This window comes from Eumetopias jubatus, unplaced genomic scaffold (genome assembly GCF_037043125.1).
Source record: "Eumetopias jubatus isolate StellerSeaLion01/CBP00866 unplaced genomic scaffold, mEumJub1_p1.0 scaffold_16, whole genome shotgun sequence".
Lineage (NCBI taxonomy): Eukaryota > Metazoa > Chordata > Mammalia > Carnivora > Otariidae > Eumetopias > Eumetopias jubatus.
In genome coordinates this window covers 56,986,200-57,009,217 of record NW_028274822.1, presented here as the reverse complement: position 1 = coordinate 57,009,217, position 23,018 = coordinate 56,986,200, and the positions used below count along the sequence as shown (strand labels likewise).

The window sequence follows — 23,018 nt, the reverse complement described above, 5'->3', positions numbered from 1 at the left end:
AATAAATAAATAAAATCTTAAAAGAAAAGAAGAGAAGAGAAAAGAAAAGAAAAGAAAAAGAAAAAGAAAAGGAAGTCTCTACTTCACTTAGCAATGATCTACTTTTCCAACATGGGAAGTGATAGCTTCAACTTCCACTTCTGTGAGAGGTTTTTTTTGTTTTTTTTTTTAAGATTTTTTTTTTTTTTAAGATTTTATTTATTTATTTGAGAGAGAAAATGAGAGATAGAGAGCACGAGAGGGAAGAGGGTCAGAGGGAGAAGCAGACTCCCTGCTGAGCAGGGAGCCCGATGCAGGACTCGATCCCGGGACTCCAGGATCATGACCTGAGCCGAAGGCAGTCGCTCAACCAACTGAGCCACCCAGGCGCCCTCTGTGAGAGGTTTTAATTTGATTAACAAGGAAGGCAATTGTGGTCCTGGTCCCTGTCTCTCTTTTGTGCCTTGCTCATGTTTCTGAACCCTGGCAGCTATCTGTACCTCCTGGCAGATGTCTCTGAAATTGGTAATTCCTTCCCAATTCAATGTCTGCTTGAAGATACTAGAGAAAGGTAACGGCCAATTGTTACCTTTGTTGTTCTCTAGCAACCGGCAATTTAAGGAATGCAGACAAGTGCAGTCTCAAGGCAGCTGGATTGGACAGCTGGATTAGGAAAGGAGCATTAACCATCTCAGCATGAAAATACACGAGGGTCCCCTCACCGTGCAGGGGGTGGCCTTACTGTTCATGTTTCTGTGGAAACCCTCTGCAGTGGAGATGAAGGCGTGGACATTCTAGAAGCTGGTCCACCAAGCTGTGGGAGGAAGTGATCCAAACCTCATCAGAGAGCAGACTATAGACATGCATAGAGGTTGTTCCCTTTCCCGCCTCTCCTCTCTCTCTACCTCCTTTTCATTCACCCTCACCACTTATTACTGGAGCTGAAACAGACTTTGGGCCTTTCATAGTTACAAGTATTCCCAAGGCCTCTCCTAAAAGATCCCCTCAGGGGACAATCCATTTCTCTCCCCTTAGGCCTTTCACTGAGTGCAGAGCAGAGCAACCTGGGTTTAGATGTCTCCCCTTGATGGTAAAGAACCTGAGTTCCAGGTCAGATACCTGGCTCTGACTCACTGCAGGGCCTTACACTGGTTCCTTAACCTCTCTCAGTAAGGCAGGATTCAGCTCTTTATTTTTTATTTGTTTGTTTTTACTAAATATTCATTTATTGTGAAATTTCATACTTGAACACAATTACATTTTATTTTTAAATCCTTAGATCATTGTTATCAATAAAACGTAAACTATGTTAACACATAATTATGTAAAAATCTCAATTATAACGTAATTTGTAATTTTGCCGATTATAAAGATAATAAAAGTTAATATTATACAGTAAATAGGTAGATTATGAATTATGTATGTATTTATAACATTGTTGACCCATCAACAGATACCAAGATAGATGAAAAGTAAATAAATTTCAGTATTTTGTCAATTTGTAACTTTAAGTTATATTGTCTTAGCTTGACCTGACATAAAACAATCCTCTAGATTGTGACTTAAACAAGGGAAATTTACTTATCACAATTCTAGAGGCTGGAAGTCTAAGATTGGGACGCTGCTTGGGTTGGGTTTTGGTTAGGATTCTTTCCCTGGCTTGCAGGCAGCCACCTTCTTGCTGGGTCCTCACATGGCAGAGAGAGGGAGCTCTGGTGTCTGCTCTTATATGGGCACTACTCCGGAGCATCATGAGGTCTCCACCCTCGTGATCTAATGTAAGGATTCAGTTCTTTAGAGTTAGGTTGCCAGATAAAATACAGGAGGACACCCAGTTAAATTGAATTTCAGATAAACAATGAACCACATTTAGTAAGAGTATGTCCTAACTATTGCATGACATCATATATGTTTTATTGTTAAATTTGGCAACCCCACTTATAGGACCCAAGAACCTAAAAAGATTGACACTCTTTCCCTCACTGTCAAATGATTCAAAATTAAAAAAAAAAAAATCTACAGCTTAAAAGACATGCAACAAAGTTCACTGAAGTTGGTATTTTTCCCACAATACTTATTGAAACAGATTTTTTCAAAACCTATCTTTGGGGACCCAAATGTTTGCTTAGTCTGCCTGTTAATCCATCACTGGTATTTCCTTCATTGTAGGAAAATATGTTATCATTATAACAATTTTTAAGTGTATAGGTCTGTGGTATTAAGTACAGTCACAGTGTTGTGCAACCATCACCACCATCTGGCTCCAGGACTCATTTCATCTTGCAAAACAAACTCTGTATTCATTAAACATTAACTCCCCATTCTCTCTTTCCCCAGCCCCTGGCAACCACCATCCTACTTTCTGTCTGTATGAGTTTGACTACTCTAGTTACCTCATACAACTGGAATCATTCAGTATTTGTCATTCTGGGACTAGCTTATTTCACTTTAGCATACCATCCTACAGGTTCATCTATGTTGTGCCACGGATCAGAACTTCTTTCCTTTTTAATGCTGAGTCGTATTCCATTGTGTATATACCACATTTGTTTATCCATTCATCCATCAGTGGGTGCTGCGGTTGCTTCCACCTTTTGGCTCTTGTGAATAATGCTACTATGAACATGAGTGTATAAATATTTGTCCAAGTCCCCACTTTCAATTCTTTTGGTTATATTTTCAGAAGTGGAATTACTGGATCATATGGCAAATCTACTTTTAATTTTTTGAGGAATCATCATACTTTTTTCCACAGCATCCAGCACTGTTTTTAAGCCTCAATTTTTTTCACCTGTAAAGTGGGGTTATGGTACCAAAATCAAAAAGGTGCGTACTTAGGAAATATTAAAACTGGCTCAAAAGGAAAGAGAACATCTGGGCAAGCCAATAACACTGACCTTAGTGAAATTTAATCCTCAGTCACACCTGCTCACAAAAAAGTCCCAAAACCAGTAGTTAAGTTTAAAGGCAAGTTTTATCAAAATCAAGAAAAAGAAAACTAACCAATTCATTTAATACAGCTGGTATAACCTTAGAAGGTCCATTCATATAATACTCTATTGATTTTCTTATACTGTCTGTCTCTACAACAATCTCTAAAATGATGCATTATAGTTAGGATTATACACACATAGCTGAATATGGAACATATATCAGCACAGTTTATGAATTAAGTAATAATTTAGTGTTCAAACTAGAAATTGAGAGGAAAATACATAAAATGCTCTATTAGAATTGCTGGGCCAAGAAGGCATGTGTATATGCACTTTAGAGTCCTAGAAATCAAAGGCTAAATTGTCGTACCATAGGATAGACTGGAAGTACCATGGGTAATCTGGGAAGGTTTAAAGAGCAAGCTTCACAGAGTGTACAATATGGGCATTGATGTGCACCAAAAACATAAGATACCTAGGAATAAAACTAACCAAAGAGGTAAAAGATCTGTACTCTGAAAACTATAGAATACTTATGAAAGAAACCAAAGAGAACACAAAGGCATGGGAAAAAATTCCATGCTCATGAATTGGAAGAACATACATTGTTAAAATGTCTATACTATTCAATGTAATCTATACATTTAATGCAATCCCTATCAAAATACCACCATCATCTTTCAGAGAGCTAGAACAAAAATCCTAAAATTAATATGGAACCACCAAAGACCATGAATAGCCTAAGCAATCCTGAAAAAGAAAAGCAAAGTGGGAGACATCACAATTCTGGACTTCGAGCTTTATTACAAACCTGTAATCATTAAGACAGTATGGTACTGGCACAAAAACAGACATATACATCAACAGAACAGAACAGAGAACCCAGAAATGGACCCACAACTATATGGTCAACTAATCTTTGACAAAGCAGGAAAGAATATCCAGTGGAAAAAAGACAGTCTCTTCAACAAATCATATTGGGAAAACCGGACAGCCACATGCAGAAGAATGAAACTGGACCACCTTCTTATACCACACATAAAAATAAACTCAAAATGGATGAAAGACCTAAATGTGAGACAGGAATCCATCAAAATCCTAGAGGAGAACACAGGCAGCAACCTCTTTGACTTTGGCCACAGCAACTTCTTACTAGACACATCTCCAGAGGCAAGGGAAACAAAAAGCAAAAATGAACTATTGGGATTTCATCAACATAAAAAGCTTCTGCACAGAAAAGGAAACCATCAACAAAACTAAAAGGCAGCTTATGGGATAGGAGATGATATTTGCAAATGACATATCTGATAAAGGGTTAGTACCCCAAATCTATAAAACTCAACTTATCAAACTCAACACCCAAAAAACAAATAATCCAGTTAAGAAATAGGCAGAAGAACATGAACAGATATTTTTCCAAAGAAGACACCCAGATAGCTAACAGACACATGAAAACAGATGTTCAACATCACTCATCATCAAGGAAAAACAAATCAAAACCATGATGAGATACCACCTCTCACCATTCAGAATGGCTAAAATTAACAACACAGGAAACAACAGATGTGGGCAAGGATGTGGAGAAAGGGGAACCCTGTTACGTTGTTAGTGGGAATGCAAACTGGTGCAGCCACTCTGGAAAACAGTATGGAGGTTCATCAAGAAGTTAAAAATAGAACCACCCTATGATCCAGCAATTGCACTAGTAGGTATTTACCCAAAGGATACAAAAATATAGATTCAAAGGGGCACATGCACCCCAGTGTTTATAGCAGCATTATCAACAATAGCCAAACTATGGAAAGAGCCCAAGTGTCCACTGACTGATGAAGGGATAAAGAAGAGGTGGAATATGTGTATGTGTATGTATATGTGCATATGTATACATATGTTATGTATATGTGTATGTGTGCCTATACACATACACATACACCCACACTGGAATATTACTCAGCCATCGAAAAAGAATGAAATTTTGCCATTTGCAGCAACATGGATTGGGCTAGAGTATATTATGCTAAGCAAAATAAGTCAGTCAAAGACAATATCATTGTATTGCACTCATATGTGCAATTTAGGAAACAAAACAAATGAACATGTGGGAAGGGGAAAAAAAGAGAAAAAGAGAGGGGGAGGCCAACCATAAGAGACTCTTAACGATAGAGAACAAACCGAGGACTGATGGAGGGATATGGGGGATGGGCTAAATGGGTGATGGGTATTAAGGAGGGCATTTGTTACGATGAGCACTGGGTGTTACATATAAGTTACCAATCACTGAATTCTACTCCTGAAACCAATAGTACATTGTATGTTAGCTAACTAAAATTTAAATAAAAATTTGGAAGAAAAAATAGGCTTATTTGTGGGCTAGAGCCCAATTTATGAAGTGCTTTCATATGCATAGTGGTGGTTCAGTGTGGAGCAGGGTGTATGGGAGCTTGACACATAGGTCTAGTGAAGAAAGGGCACCACTTGGAGCACTGGGAGGGGGCATGGAGAGAGAACAGAGTGGATGGGGCCTGATAACGGCCAGCCCACAAGTCAAGCAGGTAAGGAAGGAGACTCCAGGATGCCTTGTGAAGCATCAGAGTTTTCTCTCAGGGGAATGCTGGGACAAGACAGGACATCTGAAATCACAGAGTGGCTGGAGAGTGCAGCCTCTGTCAGCCATGTGAGCAAGACTAAGTGGTGGCTGACAACCAGGACAGTGACAAAGGACAAGAGAAACGTATAGGAATGTTAGAGGCCCCAGCAACATCTTAGTTTTAGGCAGTAAGAGATTATGAGGCTCAGCAGGGAGCTTGGAGCACTGAGAAAGGTGGTTCCATGAACAGGAGATAAAGTGAGAAAAATCATGAGCTTAAGCTTTGAATGTATTGAGTTTGAGAAGATGGTGAGAACATCTGACGTACAAGGTCTTAGCTGGATGGATGAAGAGAAATGAGGACAAGATGAGGAAAGAGCTGGCCAATGAGCAGAGGGCTTAGGCACTGTTGTCTCCAAGGTGTGCCAAGATCACCACGGAGTCATGGTTGAGAAAAAATCAAGACAGACCTCAGAACTGCGATGAAGGAAAACCAGCTAAGAAACTCATTGGGCATTAATGCTCAAATGCATTTTTCTAAGTGTTGCTGGGTTTTGATGGGATTTCTTCCATAAAACAGCTATTCAGAGACTCTTCTGGATTCTGCAAATGGTTTCTCTTACCACATTTTATTTACTAAAGGAATAAGTTTTTTAAAATTAGAAATAAGGAAGTCTTGCTAGATTTTTTTAATAAGGATAGTGCTACTTTGGTGACTCTCATTTCTTCACCAGTAGCAGAAACTCTTTAATGGCTGATTACATATTTTAAAGGTCCACAAAAGCAGGTTTCCTCCTCAGCCATAATAAACTCCCTCCCCACACTGTTCTTTTAAACACCATTTTTTTATTTAAATAAAATTAATTGACATATAGTGCATTATTAGTTTCAGAGATAGAGTTCAGTGATTCATCAGTCTAATATAATACCCATTGCTCATTACATCACGTGCCCTCCTTAATGTCCATCACCCAGTTACCCTATGCCCCCACCCTCTCCCCTCAACCAACCCTCAGTTTGTTTCCTATGATTTAAGAGTCTCTTATGGTTTGTCTCCCTCTGATTTTGCCTTGTTTTATTTTTCCCTCCCTTCCAAGCTGTGATCCTCTGTTTTGTTTCTTAAATTCCACATATGAGTGAGATAATATAATTGTCTTTCTCTGATTGACCTTCACTTAGCATAATACCCTCTGGTTCCATCCACAATGCAAATAGCAAGAATTCTTTTTTTTTTTTTTTGGTGGCTGAGTAGTATTCCATTGTATGTATATACATATGTGTGTGTGTGTGTGTGTGTGTGTGTATACACACACACACACACACACACACCACTTTATCCATTCATCTGTCGATGGACATCTGGGCTCTTTCCATAGTTTGGCTATTGTGGACATTACTGCTATAAATATTGGAGTACAGGTGTCCCTTTGGATCCCTACATTCTTATCTTTGGGGTAAATACCCAGTAGCGCAATTCCTGGGTCATAGGGTAGCTCTATTTTCAGCTTTTTGAGGAACTGCCATACTGTTTTCCAGAGTGGCTGCCCCAGTTTGCATTCCCACCAACAGTGTAAGAGGGTTCCCCTTTCTCCGCATCCTCACCAATATTTGTTGTTTCCTGAGTTGTGAATTTTAGCCATTCTGACTGGTGTGAGGTGGTATTCATTGTGGTTTTGATTTGTATTTCCCTGATGCCAAGTGATGTGGAGCATTTTTTTCATATGTCTATTGGCCATTTGGTTATCTTCTTTGGAGAGATGACTGTTCATGTCTTCTGTCCATTTCTTTACTGGATTATTTGTTTTTTGAGTGAGTTTGATAAGTTCTTTATAGATTTTGGATACTAGCCCTTTATCTGATAAGACACTTGCAAATATTTTCTCCCATTCTGTGGGCTGTTTTGGTTTTGTTGACTGTTTCCTTTGCTGTGTAAAAGCTTTTTATCTTGATGGAAGTCCCAACAGTTCATTTTTGCCTTTGTTTTCCTTGCCTTCGGTGATGTATCTAGCAAGAAGTTGCTGCGGCCAAGGTCACAGAGGTAGCTGCCTGTGTTCTCCTCTAGGAGTTTGATGGATTCCTGTCTCACATTTAGGTTTTTCAACCATTTTGAGTCTATTTTTATGTATGGTGTAAGAAAATGGTCCAGTTTCATTCTTCTGCATGCAGCTGTCCAATTTATCCAAGACCATTTGTTGAAGAGGTTGTCTTTTTTCCATTGGATATTCTTTCCTGCTTTGTCGAAGATTAGTTGACCATAGCAGTGAGTGTTCTTTTATGGGTTCTCTATTCTGTTCCATTGATCTATGTGTCTGTTTTGTGCAAGTACCATACTGTCTTGATGATACAGCTTTGTAATAGAGCTTGAAGTCCAGCATTGTGATGCCACCAGCTTTGGTTTTCTTTTTCAACATTCCTCTGGCTATTCGGGATTTTTTTCTGGTTTCATATAAATTTTAGGATTATTTGTTCCAGCTCTGTGAAAAAAAGTTGATGGTATTTTGATAGGATTGCATTATAAGTACAGATTGCTCTAGGTAGCATAGACATTTTAACAATATTTGTTCTTCCAATCCATGAACATGGAACGTTTTTCCATTTCTTTATCTTCCTCAATTTCTTTCATGAGTGTTCTATAGTTTTCTGAATATAGATCCTTTGCCTCTTTGGTTAGTTTTATTCCTAGGTATCTTACAGTTTGAGGTATAATTGTAAATGGGATCGACTCCTTAATTTCTTAATTTCTCTTTCTTCGGTCTCATTGTTAGTGTACAGAAATGCAACTGATTTCTGTGCACTGATTTTATATCCCGCCATGTTGCTGAATTCCTGTATGAGTTCTAGCAATTTTGGGGTGGAGTCTTTTGGGTTTTCCACGTAGAGTATCATGTCACCTGCGAAGAGTGGGACTTTGTAACATAGTCTAGAAAGGAGCAGAAACAATCTGCAGAAACAATGATTTTACAGGCAATACAATGGCACTAAATTCATATCTTTCAATAGTTACTCTGAATGTAAATGGGCTAAATGCCCCAGTCAAAATACACAGGGTATCAGATTGGATAAAAAAGCAAGACCCACCCGCCGGGGGGTTATAGCCCCATCGACTACAAGCGGAACCTCCCTCGTCGGGGACTGTCGGGCGCTTGCAGATTGAGGACTTTGAGGCCCGCATCGTGCTGATGCCACTGTTGCAGGCAGAGAAGGACCGGAGGGTCTTGCAGATGCTTCGAGAGAACCTGGAGGAGGAGGCCATCATCATGAAGGATGTGCCTGACTGGAAGGTGGGTGAGTCTGTGTTCCACACAACGCGCTGGGTGACTCCCATGATGGGCGAGCTCTATGGGCTGCGCACGAATGAGGAGATTCTCAACACCACCTACGGCTTCATGTGGTACACGTAGGGGTCTGCTCCCCTCGGACCACTTGGACCCCCTACACCGTCCCCACTGGGAAAGAATAAATGCTCTGGAGACATGAAAAAAAAAAAAAGCAAGACCCATCAATATGCTTTCTATAAAAGACTCATTTTGGACCCAAAGGCACCTCTAGATTGAAAGTGAGGGAGTGGAGAACCATTTATCATGCTAATGGACATCGAAAGAAAGCTGGGGTTGCAATCCTTATATCAGACAAATTAGATTTTAAATCAAAGACTATAATAAGAAACAAGGAAGGACATTATATCATACTTAAAGGGTCTATCCAACAAGAATGTCTAACAATTGTAAATATTTATACACCTAACATGGGAGCAGCCAACTGTATAAATCAATTAATAACAAAATTAAAGAAACACACTGATAATAATACAATAATAGTAAGGGACTTTAATACCCCACTCACTGCAATGGACAGATCATCCAAGCAGAAGATCCACAAAGAAACAAGGGCTTTGAATGACACACTGGACCAGATGGACTTCACAGATACATACAGAGCATTCCATCCTAAAGCAACAGAATACACATTCTTCTCGAGTGCACCTGGAACATTCTCCAGCATGGATCACATATTGGGTCACGAATCAGGTCTCAACCAGTACCAAAAGACTGGGATTATTCCCTGCATATTTTCAGACCACAATACTTTCAAACTTGAACTCAATCACAGGAGGAAATTTGGAAGGAACTCAAATAGTTGGAGGTTAAAGAGCACCCTACTAAAGAATGAATGGGTCAACCAAGAAATTAAAGAAGAATTTAAAAAATTCATGGAAACAAATTAAAATGAAAACAAAACTGTTCAAAATCTTGGGGATGCAGCAAAGGTGGTCCTAAGAGGGAAGTAGATAGCAATACAAGCCTTTCTCAAGAAACAAGAAAGGTCTCAAATACACAACTTAACCTTACACCTAAAGGACCTGGAGAAAGAACAGCAAATAAAGCCCAACCCCAGCAGAAGAAGAGAATTAATAAAGAATAGAGCAGAAATCAAGGAAATAGAAACCAAAAGAACAGATCAATGAAAGTAGGAGCTGGCTCTTTGAAATAATAAGATTGATAAACCAACCAACACCTAAGAAATACAAACAACTATAAGAACACGAGGACCCTAAGCAGATTCAACTATATGTCAACAAATGAGGCAATCTGGAAGAAATGGATGCATTTCTAGAGACATATAAACTACAAACTGAAACAGGAAGAAATAGAAAACCTGAACAGGCCCATAACCAGCAAGGAAATTGAAGCAGTCATCAAAAATCTCCCAACAAACAAGAGTCAAGGGCCGGATGGCTTCCCAGGGGAATTCTACCAAACATTTAAAGAAGAATTAATATCTATTCTTCTGAAGCTGTTTCAAAAAATAGAAATGGAAGGAAAACTTCCAAACTCTTTCTATGAGGTCAGTATTACCTTGATTCCAAAACCAGACAAAGACTCCACCAAAAAGGAGAATTACAGACCAATACCCCTAATGAACATTTGATGCAAAAATTCTCACCAAGATACTAGCCAACAGGATCCAACAGTACATTAAAAGGATTATTCACCACGACCAGGTGGGGTTTATTCCTGGGCTGCAAGCGTGGTTCAACATCCACAAGTCAATCAATGTGATACACTACATTAATATAAAGGACAAGAACCATATGATCTTCTCAATAGATGCAGAAAAATCACTTGACAAAATACAGCATCCTTTCTTGATTAAAATTCTTCACAGTGTAGGGATAGAGGGAACATACCTCCATATCATAAAAGCCATATATGAAAAGCCACAGTGAATCTCATTCTGTGAAATGACTTTTCCCCTAAACAGGAACACGGCAGAGATGTCCACTCTCATCACTGTTGTTCAACATAGTACTAGAAGTCCTACCCTCAGCAATCAGACAACAAAAAGAAATAAAAGGCATCCAAATCCCTACACTGTTATCTACTTTTCCCTTCCTTGGAACTGTGGCTGGAAGCATTTCTGCCCTGCCCCCAACCCAGGACTCTTTCACAACTACAACCTTTGTTGTTTATATATCAGCTTCAGAATCACTTGTTCCTAATGGCACAGTACCTCTAGTGCAGTTCCAAATGTCTAAATGCAGCAACACCCTCAGCAGAAAGCATCAGGACGTTTTCTTAGGTTGGACAGCACTGAAATGCAAAGTGAACGTGGTCACATCTAACACCTTCTAGTAGCCATTTTTAATTAAGTATATTTTGAAGCCTTAAGGTTTCTCTATCAAGTTAATATTTCATATAATTTCCAAAATTCCAAAAATACCACATAAATTTCAAGTCTGTGTAGTTCATGTCTCTGTTTTACTGTGTGCAGTTACATATTTATCTTCCAATGTTGCTGATGTCTTCCCTAGGCCGCCCTGTGCAGCACTGACTGCTCTAGTTAGGGACCTGCCATTGTTCTTAATGGCTCTTAGTTACAATTCATTTTCCCCTCAGACCCTATATGCTCCTCAGTGATCCTCTAAGTTGTTTCACAGCTCCTGGAAGGTCTATATTGTGTTGGATATTTCTTAGGCATTTCTCTCAGAGCTAACATAATTAGGGCTTGTGTAAGATAATTAGTAATTACTGAATATTAGTTTATCATTCTTTCTAAAAGTACCTCAGCAGTGTAGTTCTTCCCATAAATATCAAAACTTCTTTATAAATGTAATTCCTCTGAACCATCTAATAAGCATAAAACAAAGAGGCAAATAAGCCTCTTCCACAAGGTATTCTCAAAAGAAGTTCTAGAAGCTTAACAGTTTTCATAATATGTAGCGAAATTTTCAGCTTAATATATCCTGAAATGTTAAAACTATCAGGATTTTTTCAAAGGGTAACAAAAGAAATAGCCCATGTTCCTTTCAAACTTTTTCAATGTTGAGCATTGGGACCCAGAGCAGTTGTCTGAAGGACTTAGATGCGAACATAATGGAAATCACTTTTTTCTAACACAATTCAGAAATATTTTTCTTCTCATAGTAAATGTAGTGCATAAAAAGTATTAAAGTACAAACTCCAGTTTGAATATTGAAGAGCTGTGGTCTCTGTTTACATAATTAGAAGAATTTCATAGCTACATAAGAAGGTTTTTGGCAGTTTGTTTTAGCCAGAACCATTAAAAGCATCAAGCATTTCATGAATAATTTAATTTTAGTGTTCAAAATCCAAATATGATTGTCTTTTATAAACAAAAAGCATCAAAAGGCTTTGATAAAAATTGAAGAATGCATAGCTAATAGAGTTGTGTCTCTATTAGGTGGTCAGAAAAGAACAGTTAGGGAAAGAACATCAGTTGAGGGAGTAGATGGGAACTAGTGGAGGAACAGATACACCAGAGGGTAGATGTGAGGCTCTACAACCAGACTAGAAAGGAGTCAGGATTAGGTGGAGGCAGGAAGTCAGTGAGTCTGATTAATACTGTATGATTTCAATGTAATTCTGTACCCTTGAAGTCTGATTAAATTGAACGTGGAATCTAAGAAGCAGTAGGGGTGAAAAGGACAAAATAAAAAGTAGGAATGATCTGGCGGGAGAAATTCAGTAAGGCTGGCTGGGAAAAAATGTCCAAAATTGGAAGACTCTCTGCAAAGCTTTTGATCTTCTAGGTGAGATCAGAAGTAAACTGAAGAAAGCACTGCTTAGTAGGCTAACCTAAAAGAGAACACTTTCCCCCTTTTATTAAGTGTTATCTTGGAACTGAAATAAATCGGTGGGGGGGCAGAGGAATCCTAAAGTAATAAACTGACTAGGTGAATAAATGAATTATTGCTGAGTCTTAGAGCGATCTCCAATATCAAGTGGAAAGATATGCATATGTGTATTTTTTAAATTGGTTTAACAACAGAAAATGAGATAGAACTTAGGGTCTGAATATAACCTAGTTAATTTCAACATCAATAATTCTTCAGAGGCTTACAACAGGACCCAGAGGCTACAATACATAACATTTGCAATGTCCAGGACACAATTCAAAATCTCTCAACATACACACAACTGGGAAAACAGGATGAACTCTCAAGGGAAAGTTACAGTAAACAAATGCCAATCTGAAGACAGAATTATCAAAGAAATTAAGGTAGCTGTTATATCTATGCTTCACAAGGTCAGGGAAAACACATTTGATGTAAAGGAAAGGATACAAATTCTCAACAGAGAAATGGAAAATAGAAAAAGGAACCAATTGGAACTTACTGAACTGAGAAATACAATACCTGAAGTGAAAAAAAAAAATGACTGGATGGACTTAATATCAGAATACAGATGATAAAGGGTCAGTACACTTGAATATACAATATAAATTATCCAACCTACCAAACAGAGATAAAAGATTGAAAACAAAAAGTCAGAGTGACTGGTGTCTATAGATAGCATCTAAAGATTTAATATAGTATATAATTAGAGTCTCACAGAGAGAAGAGAGATCGAAACAGATAAAAATCTTTAGCAAGAATGGCAAAATACTTCCCCAATTTTGTGAAAGGCATACATTTACAGATTCAAGACACTTAGCAAGTTCCATATAGAATAAACTCAAAGAAAACAATGCCTCAACACAATAACCAAACTTCTAAAATCCAAAGATAAGTAAAGAATTCTTGTGAGCAGCTGAAGAAAAAATAAAAGCACACATTACATATAGGGAAACAATGATTCAAATATCCATGAATTTCTCAAGAGAAACCATGAAGGCCAGAAGAGAGCAGAACCACATATTTAATGCACTACAAGAGTTTATCAACCCAGAATTCTACATCCAGTGAAAATATGAAAATTTCTTTCAAGGATAAAAGTGAAAAAAAAAAAGACATTCTCAGATGAAAGAAAATGAAAAGATTTATCAAGAGCAGTCCTGCTCATACATCCAGAATATATATAAAAAACTCTTATGACTCGGGGCTCCTGGGTGGCTCAGTTGGTTAAGCAGCTGCCTCCGGCTCAGGTCATGATCCCAGGGTCCTGGGATCGAGCCCCAGGTCAGGCTCCCTGCTCAGCAGGGAGCCTGCTTCTCCCACTCTCTCTGCCTGCTTCTCCCTCTCCCTCTGCCTACTTGTGCTCTCTCTCTCTGTATCAAAAAAATAAATAAAATCTTTAAAAAAAAACTTTAAAAAATAAACCTCTTATGACTCAATAATAATATAAATAACTTTATTAAAAATAAGCAAAATATTTGAACAGATATTTCACAAAAAAATACGAATGGCCAACATGCAGAGGAAAAGAAGCCCAACATCATTAGTCATAAGGAATACGCAAATAAAAAACAAAATGTTCCAGTCCAAGATGGTGGTGACACAGCAAGAACCTAAACTCACCTCCTCCACAGACACACCAAATCTATACCTATTTATAGAGCAATTCCCCCTGAAGAAGAACTGAAGACTGACTTAACAACTTCTATACAGCAAAAGATAGAGAAGGGCAAGAGAGACAAAGACAAGGTAACAAAGGGAACCACCACCCCTGACAAAGATATGAACTGCAGTGGGGAAGAATAACACTGAGGACCCTGAGCAGATTCATCTACCCTGGGGCACAGAAAAAACAAACAAAAAACAAAAAAAACCATAGTTTAAAAGAGCAACTAATATATAAAATATCCACCTCTAGGACCCTGCCAAACCACAATGAGATACCACTTTATACCTGTCAGAATGGCTGTAATCAAAAACACAAGAAATAGCATGTGTTGGCAAGGATGTGGAGGAAAAGGAACCCTCATGCACTACTAGTAGGAATGTAAACTGGTGTAGCCACTGTGGAAAACAGTATGGTGTTTCCTCAAAAAATTAAAAATAGAATTAACTGCCATATGATCCAGTAATTCCACTACTGGGTATTTACCCAAAGCAAACAACAACAACAAAAAACTAATTCATAAGATATAGGCACCCATATGTTTATTACAGCATTATTTACAATAGCCAAGACACGGAAATAACCTTAGTGTCCACTGATAAAAGAATGGATCAGAAAGACTTATATATATGTATATATAATGGAATGTTACTCTTCCTTAAAAAAGAATGGGATCTTGCCACTTGTGACAACATGGATGGACCTAGAGAGTTTTATGCTAAGTAAAATAAGTCAGACAGAAAAAGATACCTTATGTTTTTCACTTAAATGTGAAATCTAAGAAACAAAACAAATGAAGAAACAAACAAAAAGCAAAATCAGACCTATAGATACAGAAAACAAACTGATGGTTGTCAGAGGAAAGGGGAGATGGGCAAAATGGATGAAGGGGAATGAGTGGGAGACACAGGTTTCCGAATAGGGAATGAACAAGATATGGGAATAAAAGGTATGGAATAGGGAATACATACACTCAACGGTACTGGAATAGAGTTGTATAGTGACAGATGGTAGCTACACTTGTAGTGAGCATAGCATAACACAGAAACTTGTTGAATCACTATGTTGTACACCACAAACTACAGTAACATTGTGTGTGAACTATAGTCAAAAAACAAAACAAAACAAAAACACAAATTGTCTCATGAGTGCTGTGAATCTAATATATGTATACATCCAGCAAATATTTCTTCATCATATAATGTTAGAATTAAGAAGAATTTTAGAAGTCATTTAGCTTGACCTCTCCTCCAACATAGGCATTTTTTCCATAACTTTTCTGACAAATGTTTGCCAGTCAAGATTTAGTTATCTGTAATAATGAGGAGCACCTCATGGTGTTGGGCAGTCCATTCCCTTGCTGGATAGCTCATCATGACTCCTGCTTCTTGCTATGGTTCTTTTCAGCCTCAGAGAACATGTTTACCCTACTTCCATATGACAATTCCTCACACAGGAGGTGGCTGCTAATCTGTCCCAACTGAACACCACGTCTCATAATGATTTTTCAGATCACACTGACTAATGCATAAACACCCAAAAGTTAACAGTAGTTAACTCTGGAAGGTAAGATTACAGATATGTTTTAATTTTCTTGCTTATACGTAAATTCTAATTTTCACAATAAATATTTTACTTTAACAATAAGAAGAAAAACACAAGATCCAACCACATATCCTCTAGAATGCTAAAAGTGTTGGCAAGAATGTTGAGCAACTGGAGCTCATGTACCTTGCTGGTGGGAATGTAAAATAGTACAACTTCTATGGAAAACAGTTTAGTAATTTCGTTAAAAAATTAAATACAGATACTATAAAAAATTTCTTTAAATAATTAAATATACATACTATCCATACCAGCTATTCTGTTCTTGCTATTTATCAAATAGAAAGAAAAACACATATCTACACAAAGACTTATAGATAAATGTTTTTAGGAGCTTTATTTGCAGTAGCCCAAAACTGGAAACATTCCAGATGTCCATCAGTAGAATAAACTATAGTATATTCATATAATGGACTACATAGAAATAACAAGGAATAAACTACTGATACATCAACAACATGAGTGAATCTCAGAAATATGCTGAAAAAAAAGCCTTAATAAAAATACATACTGTATGATATCATCTATATAAAATTCTAGAAAATGCCTGGGGTCAGAGTGGAGAGAGGAATAGGTTGTATGTGGGCACGAGGAAACTGGGGGGATAGAACTACTGACTATCTTGTTTGTAGCGATGGCTTGATAGGTATGTAGGTAGGTAGACAGATCAATCAAAACTAATCACCTTAACTATCTGGTGTTAAGTTTTACTTAATATATCTCAATACAGCTGTAAAACATAATTAAGAAATGAATTTCTTAATTGATTATTTTGGATCTGGGTGCTGCTGATATGGAATGAATATAAAAAGCACCCTGAAGCCCAGTGATACAGCTGCCCCTTCAAGTTCCTAGAGAAGCCCAGGAGCTGGATAGCTGCCCTTCTGCCTCTTTCCTTGCTCTTTCTGAAGATTCTGCAACTAGCACAGAGCCATCTTTATATTGTGGGGGAAGGGGGTAAGCTCCAATGACTCCATCCTTTTTCCATGACCTTAGGTTTTCTTCTGGAGGTTTTCCAGCTTTAAAATAAGTTCTCACAGGTTCTGGGACAATGGGGAGAGTAGAAAGATCCTGAGGTTATGTAGTACCACGGAAACACTAAGATAACAAACACAGCAGCACAACTAACTCTGAAAATGACCCAAAATTTGGCAGAACAAACTTTCTAAAGTTAATCAGAGAGAGGAGACCACATTGCAAAGGGTAGGAGTGGCAGATACAGTTGGGAATCAAACCTGAAGTAAGAGTAACCACAAACAAGAGGGACACCACAAATATGGAGAAGTGAGAGGATCAGACTCCATACCAGGTACCCCAGGCATGGGGGACTGACACTGGGAAAATGAGTCCGCATAGCATGTGGCTTTGAAAATCAGCAGGGCTTAAATTTGAGAGTTTTTACAATCAGAGGGGCTTAACTCTCAATACTTAAAACTTAAAAAATCACTGGGCTTAGCTGTGGGAGAGCTGGAGGGCTTTAAGGAACTGAGTCCTGCCCTTAAAGAGACAGCATAACAAATAACTCCACTGAGACACATAGAAGTGCAGTTTGAAAAGCTCAGGGGTAAACAGGGAGGAGATTGCTTTACTAATCTCAGAATGTGCACTGGAGGTGCAGGGATCTTTAGAAAACTACTCCAAGAACAAAAGTGCTGGTGAGCACCATTTCTCTCCCCACCTAGATAGCAGACACTTATGGGAATTAGCACAAACCCTCTCCCCCTAGCTTGCCCCTGCATTTACCTGCACATCCACCCCATCCAACACACCCCACTTGGCAGCCATTCTTCTAAAGCAACTCCTGCCTTGAAGAGAGGGGAAAATAACCACACACACCAGTGCGCCCACAGTCCTAGCAGCAGAACCTTATAGCTGGCAGCACAGAAAGAGTGCCCTGCCTATCAGTCCCAAACTGGAAGACAGGAATCTGGTCTGACTGCCATCCTGCCTACCAACGAAAGCCTCTCAGGGAACAATGCAGGTTCTGTAGGTCAGTGCAACTGTAGCCCTGGCAAATAGGCTAAGGGCAGGCTTCTGGTCTGACTTCTCATAATGCCAGACTATAAGCCCAAGGCAGCCCCAGGCTGGCCTGTTAACAGCACGGAGACCAACCCTGCTCAGGGTTCCCCCAACAGGCAAAGTAGGTCATCGGAACCAACTGGACTGAAGGCAAAAGTGGATTAACCAAAACAGTAGGGCACAACAACCCACATCGGGGACACCCCTAAAGCACATGGTTCAAGTGAACAAGGTGCACTGCATCATAAGTCACCACAGGACCTCTTCTTCACAAGATCAGGAGACATAACTGACTTTCCTAATACACAGAAATAAACACAGAGAGTTAGCAAATGAGGAGACAAAAGAATATGTCCCAAATAAAAGAACAGGACAAAAGCTCAACAAAAGAGCTAAAGGAAATGGAAATAAGCAGTATGACTGATTAAAAAATTCAAAATAATGGTCATTAAGATATTCACTGGACTTGAGTGGAAGATTCCCGTGAGATCTTCAACAAAGAAATAGAAAATATAAAAAAGAACTAGTCAGAGATGAAAAATTCAGTAAGTTAAATAAAAAATACACTAGAGGGAATAAATATCAGATTAGAGTAGGCAGAAGAATGGATCAGAGATCTGGAAGACAGAGTAATGGAAAGCAATCAAGATGAACAAAAAAAAGAAAAAGAAAAAATGAGAATAGGCTGCTGGAAAGATGGTAGAATAGGAGGAACCTGGGCTCACCTCTTGCCACGTGGCCACCTAGAGAGCACCCACATCAGCATAAATAACCCAGAAAGCAGCCCGAAAACTGGCAGAACAGACTCTCCACAGCCCAGCATTGACAATATCAGAACAAAATCAGAGCAGGAGACCTAAGCGAAACGGAGATAAGTAATATGTCTGATAGAGAATTTAAAGTAATGCTCATAAAGATACTCATTGGACTTGAGAAAAGAGTGCATAACCTCCATGAGACCCTCCAATCAAGAGATAGGAGACGTAAAAAAGAACCAATTAAAGCTATTGGACTCACTGAATGGAAATAAAAATAGACCATCTAGAATAAATAGCAAACCAGAGGAAGTAGAAGAACGGATCAGCCACCTGGAGGACAGAGTAATGGAAAGTAATCAAGCTGAGCAGATGAGAGGGGGAAAAATATGCAAAATGAGAATAGATCCAGGGAACTCAGCAACACTGTCAAGCATAACAGTCACATGATAGGGATCCCAGAAGGAGAAGAGTGAGAAAAGGGGGCAGAAGATTTGTCTGAAGACATAATAGCTGAAAACTTCCTGAATCTGGGGAAGGGAAGAGAAATCCAGATCCAGGAGGCACAGAGAGCCCCCAACACAACCAACCCAAAGAGGTCTGCACCAAGACACAAAGCAAATAAGATGGCCAAAAATAATGATAAAGAGAGAATTTTAAAAGCAGCAAGAGAAAGGAAAACAGTTATATACAAGGGAAACCCCACAAGACTATCAGTGGGTTTTTCAGCAGAAACTCTGCAGGCCAGAAGGGAGTGGCATGATCGCTTCCAACTGCTAAAAGGAAAAAATCTACAGCCAAGAATACTCTATCCAGCAAGCCTTTCATTTAGAATAGAAGGAGAGATAGAGTTTCCCAGAAAAACAAAAGTTAAAAGCAAAACCAGCCATGTCCCTGTCACACATGATGCCATTGGCCTGTGGGTCCCAAATTCACAGTCCAGCCACCCTCCTGCCCAAGTCAGCATGCACAGCCAGCCACCTGCTCAGTGCCAAGTCAACACACCTTCACCTCAGATTGCCAAGAGCTCAAACTGGCATTCTTCCCCTCAAATTCCAGTCCCTGTCCTCAAGTTTGTGCACAAAAGTGGGCATAATTATAACAGCAGAATGAAGCAACCCAAACAGTGACACTATTTCTGTGGAATATAGAATGGAGAAAAGGAGTGTGGTAGGCTGAGAACATCTCCAACAACCACATCAAAGACCAATACATACAGCATGATTCTTGTTAGTAAAAATAAAACAAACCTGGGAAGAATAAAACAAGATGAAATCAGAGAGGGAGGCAAACCATAAGAGACTCTTAAGCATAGGAAAGAAACTGAGGGTTGCTGGAAGGGAGGTGGGTGGGGGGAATGGGATTACTGTGTGATGGGTATTAAGGAGGGCATGTGATGGAATGAGCAACGGATGAATCACTGAACTCTACCTCTGAAACTAATAATACACAATATGTTAATTGAATTTAAATAAAAAAAAGGACCCCCCCCCCAAAATGAGAATAGGTTAAGGGAACTCAGAGACATCATCAAGAGTAATAACATTCACATTATAGGAATCTTAGGAAGAGATGGGAGAGAGAAGGGGGCAGAACATTTATTTGAAGAAATAATAGCTAAAAATTCCTAATCTGGGGAAGGAATTCAGACATCTAGATCCAGAGTTCACAGAGCTCCCCCGAAAAAATTAACCCAAGGAGGTGTACACCAAGACATAATAATGACAAAAAGTAGTGATAAAGAGAGAATTTTAAAAGCAGCAAGAAAATAGAAAATAGTTATATACAAGAGAGGCCCCATAAGGCTATCAGCTGATTTTTTGGCAGAAACTTTGCAAGCCAGAAGAGAGCGGCATGATATATTCAAAGGGCTGAAAGAAAAAACCTGCAACCAAAAATATTCTGTATTCTATATACTTCTAGCCTTGTTATCATTCAGAATAGAAGAAGAGATAAAGAGTTTCCCAGACAAACAAAAGTTAAAGGAGTTCATCATCACTAAGCGAGGCTTATAAAAAAAAGTTCAAGGGAATTTTGGAGTGAAAACAAAAGGCCATTATCAAGAGAGAAGAAAATTAAAGGTGGCTCATTCAGTTGAGCATCTGACTCTTGATTTCCACTCAGGTCATGATCTCAGGGCCGTGAGATCAAGCCCCACGTTGGGCTCCACACTGCTGAGCACGGAGACTGCTTAAGATTCTGTATCCCTCTCTCCCCCCTTTAAAAAAAAAAAAATAAGAAAACTATGAAAGGAAAAAATTTCATAGGTAAATGTGAATATATAATAAAAGTAGTAATTAATCACTTATAAAACCAGTATGGAGGTTAAAGCACAAAATCAGTAAAATCAATTATATCTACAAAAATCAGTTAAGGGATTCACAAAATAAAAGCATTTAAAATATTATATCATATACATAAAATGGAGAGGCAGTAAAAATTCAGTGCTTTTAGATGGGTTCAAACATAAGCAATTATCAACTTAGTATAGACTGCTATACACATTAGATGTTATATATGCACCTAATGGTAACCACATTTCAAAACCTGTTATTAGACACACAAGAATAAGAGAAAAAAATCCAAGCATAACACTAAAGAAACCCATCAAACCACAAGGTGAGAGAGCAAGGGAAGAAAAAAGAAACAGGAAGAAGTATAAAAACAATTGTCAAACAACTAACAAAATGGCAATAAGTGCATACCTATCTTTCTTTAAATGTAAATGGACTAAATGCTCCAATCAAGACATAGGGTAACTGAATGGATAAAAAAGGAATACCCATCTATATGCTGCCTATAAGAGATTCATTTCAGACTTTAAGTGAAGGGATGGAATAACATTTACCATGCAAATGGAAGTGAAAAGAAAACTTGGGTAGTAACACTTATCAGACAAAACAGGCTTTCAAACAAAGACTACAAGAGAGAAAAGGACATTACATAATGATAAAGGAAGCAATCCAACAAGAAGATGTAACAATTGTAAGTATCTCTGTATCTAACATGGAACACCTAAATACATAAAGCAACTATTAAGAGACATAAAGGAAGAAGTGGACAGTGATAACAATAATAGTAGGGTAATTTAACTACCCACTTACCTCAATGGATAGATCATCCAGACAAAAAATCAACAAGGAAACAGTGGCTTTGAATAACACCTGAGATCAACAGATATATTCAGAACATTCCATCCAAAACCAACAAAATACACATTCTTTTCTAGTTCATATGGAACATTTTCCAGAATAGATCACATATTCAGACACAAAACAAGACTCAGTAAATTGAAAAGGACTGAAATCATGCATCCTTTCCTACCACAATAGTATGAAACTAGAAATCAGTCACAGGAAAAAAACTGCTAAGACCATAAACACATGGAAGCTAAACAACATGCTACTAAACAGCAAATTGGTCAAGAAAGAAATCAAAGAGGAAATAAAAAAATTAATGGAGACAAATTAAAATAAAGACACAATGGTCCAAAATCTTTGAAATGCAGCAAAATGTTGTAAGAGGGAAGATTATAGCAATACAGGCCTACCTCAGGAAGAAAGAAAAATCCCAAATAAAAACCTAACCTTATACTTAAAAGAGCTAAAAAAAGAAGAACAAATGAAGCCCAAAGGCAGTAGAAGGAAGGGAATAATAAATATTAGGACAGAAATAAGTGAGACGACAAAAACAATAAAAAAGATTAATGAAACCAGGAACTGGTTCTCTGAAAAGATCAACAAAATTGGTAATCCAGACTCATTAAAAAAAGAGAGAGAGAGAGAGCTCAAAATCAGAAATGGAGGAGAAATAATTGATATCACAGAAATAACAAAGGATTATAAGAGAATATTATGAAAAATTATATGCCAACAATTGGACAACTTAAAAGAAATGAATAAATTCCTAGAAACATACAATCTTCCAAAACTGAATAAGGAATAGAAAATTTGAAAAGATCGATTACAGCAATGAAATTGAATCAGTAACCAAAAAACTCCCAATAAACCAAAGTCCAAAATGAGATGGATTCACAGGTGAATTCTAACATACATTTAAAGAAGTTAATACTTATACTCCTCAAACTATTCTGCAAAATGGGAGAGAAAGGAACACTTCCAAATTCATTCTACAAGACCAGCATTACTCTGATACCAAGACGAGACAAAAATACTATCAAAAAAAAAAAAAAGAAACTATAGGCCAAAATCTCTGAATATAGATGCAAAAATCCTCAACAAAATATTAGCAAAAAAATCCAAAAATATTTTAAAAATCATTCACCACAATCAATATCTGCATATCAATCACATCAACAAGAGAAAGGATAAAAATCATA

General features: G+C 38.1%; 1 pseudogene; it reads left to right on the top strand.

Moving 5' to 3' along the window:
• Positions 1-2,785: 2,785 nt before the first annotated feature.
• LOC114224714 (NADH dehydrogenase [ubiquinone] 1 alpha subcomplex subunit 13 pseudogene) lies at positions 2,786-8,981 on the top strand (annotated as a pseudogene).
• The last annotated feature ends 14,037 nt before the right edge of the window (positions 8,982-23,018 follow it).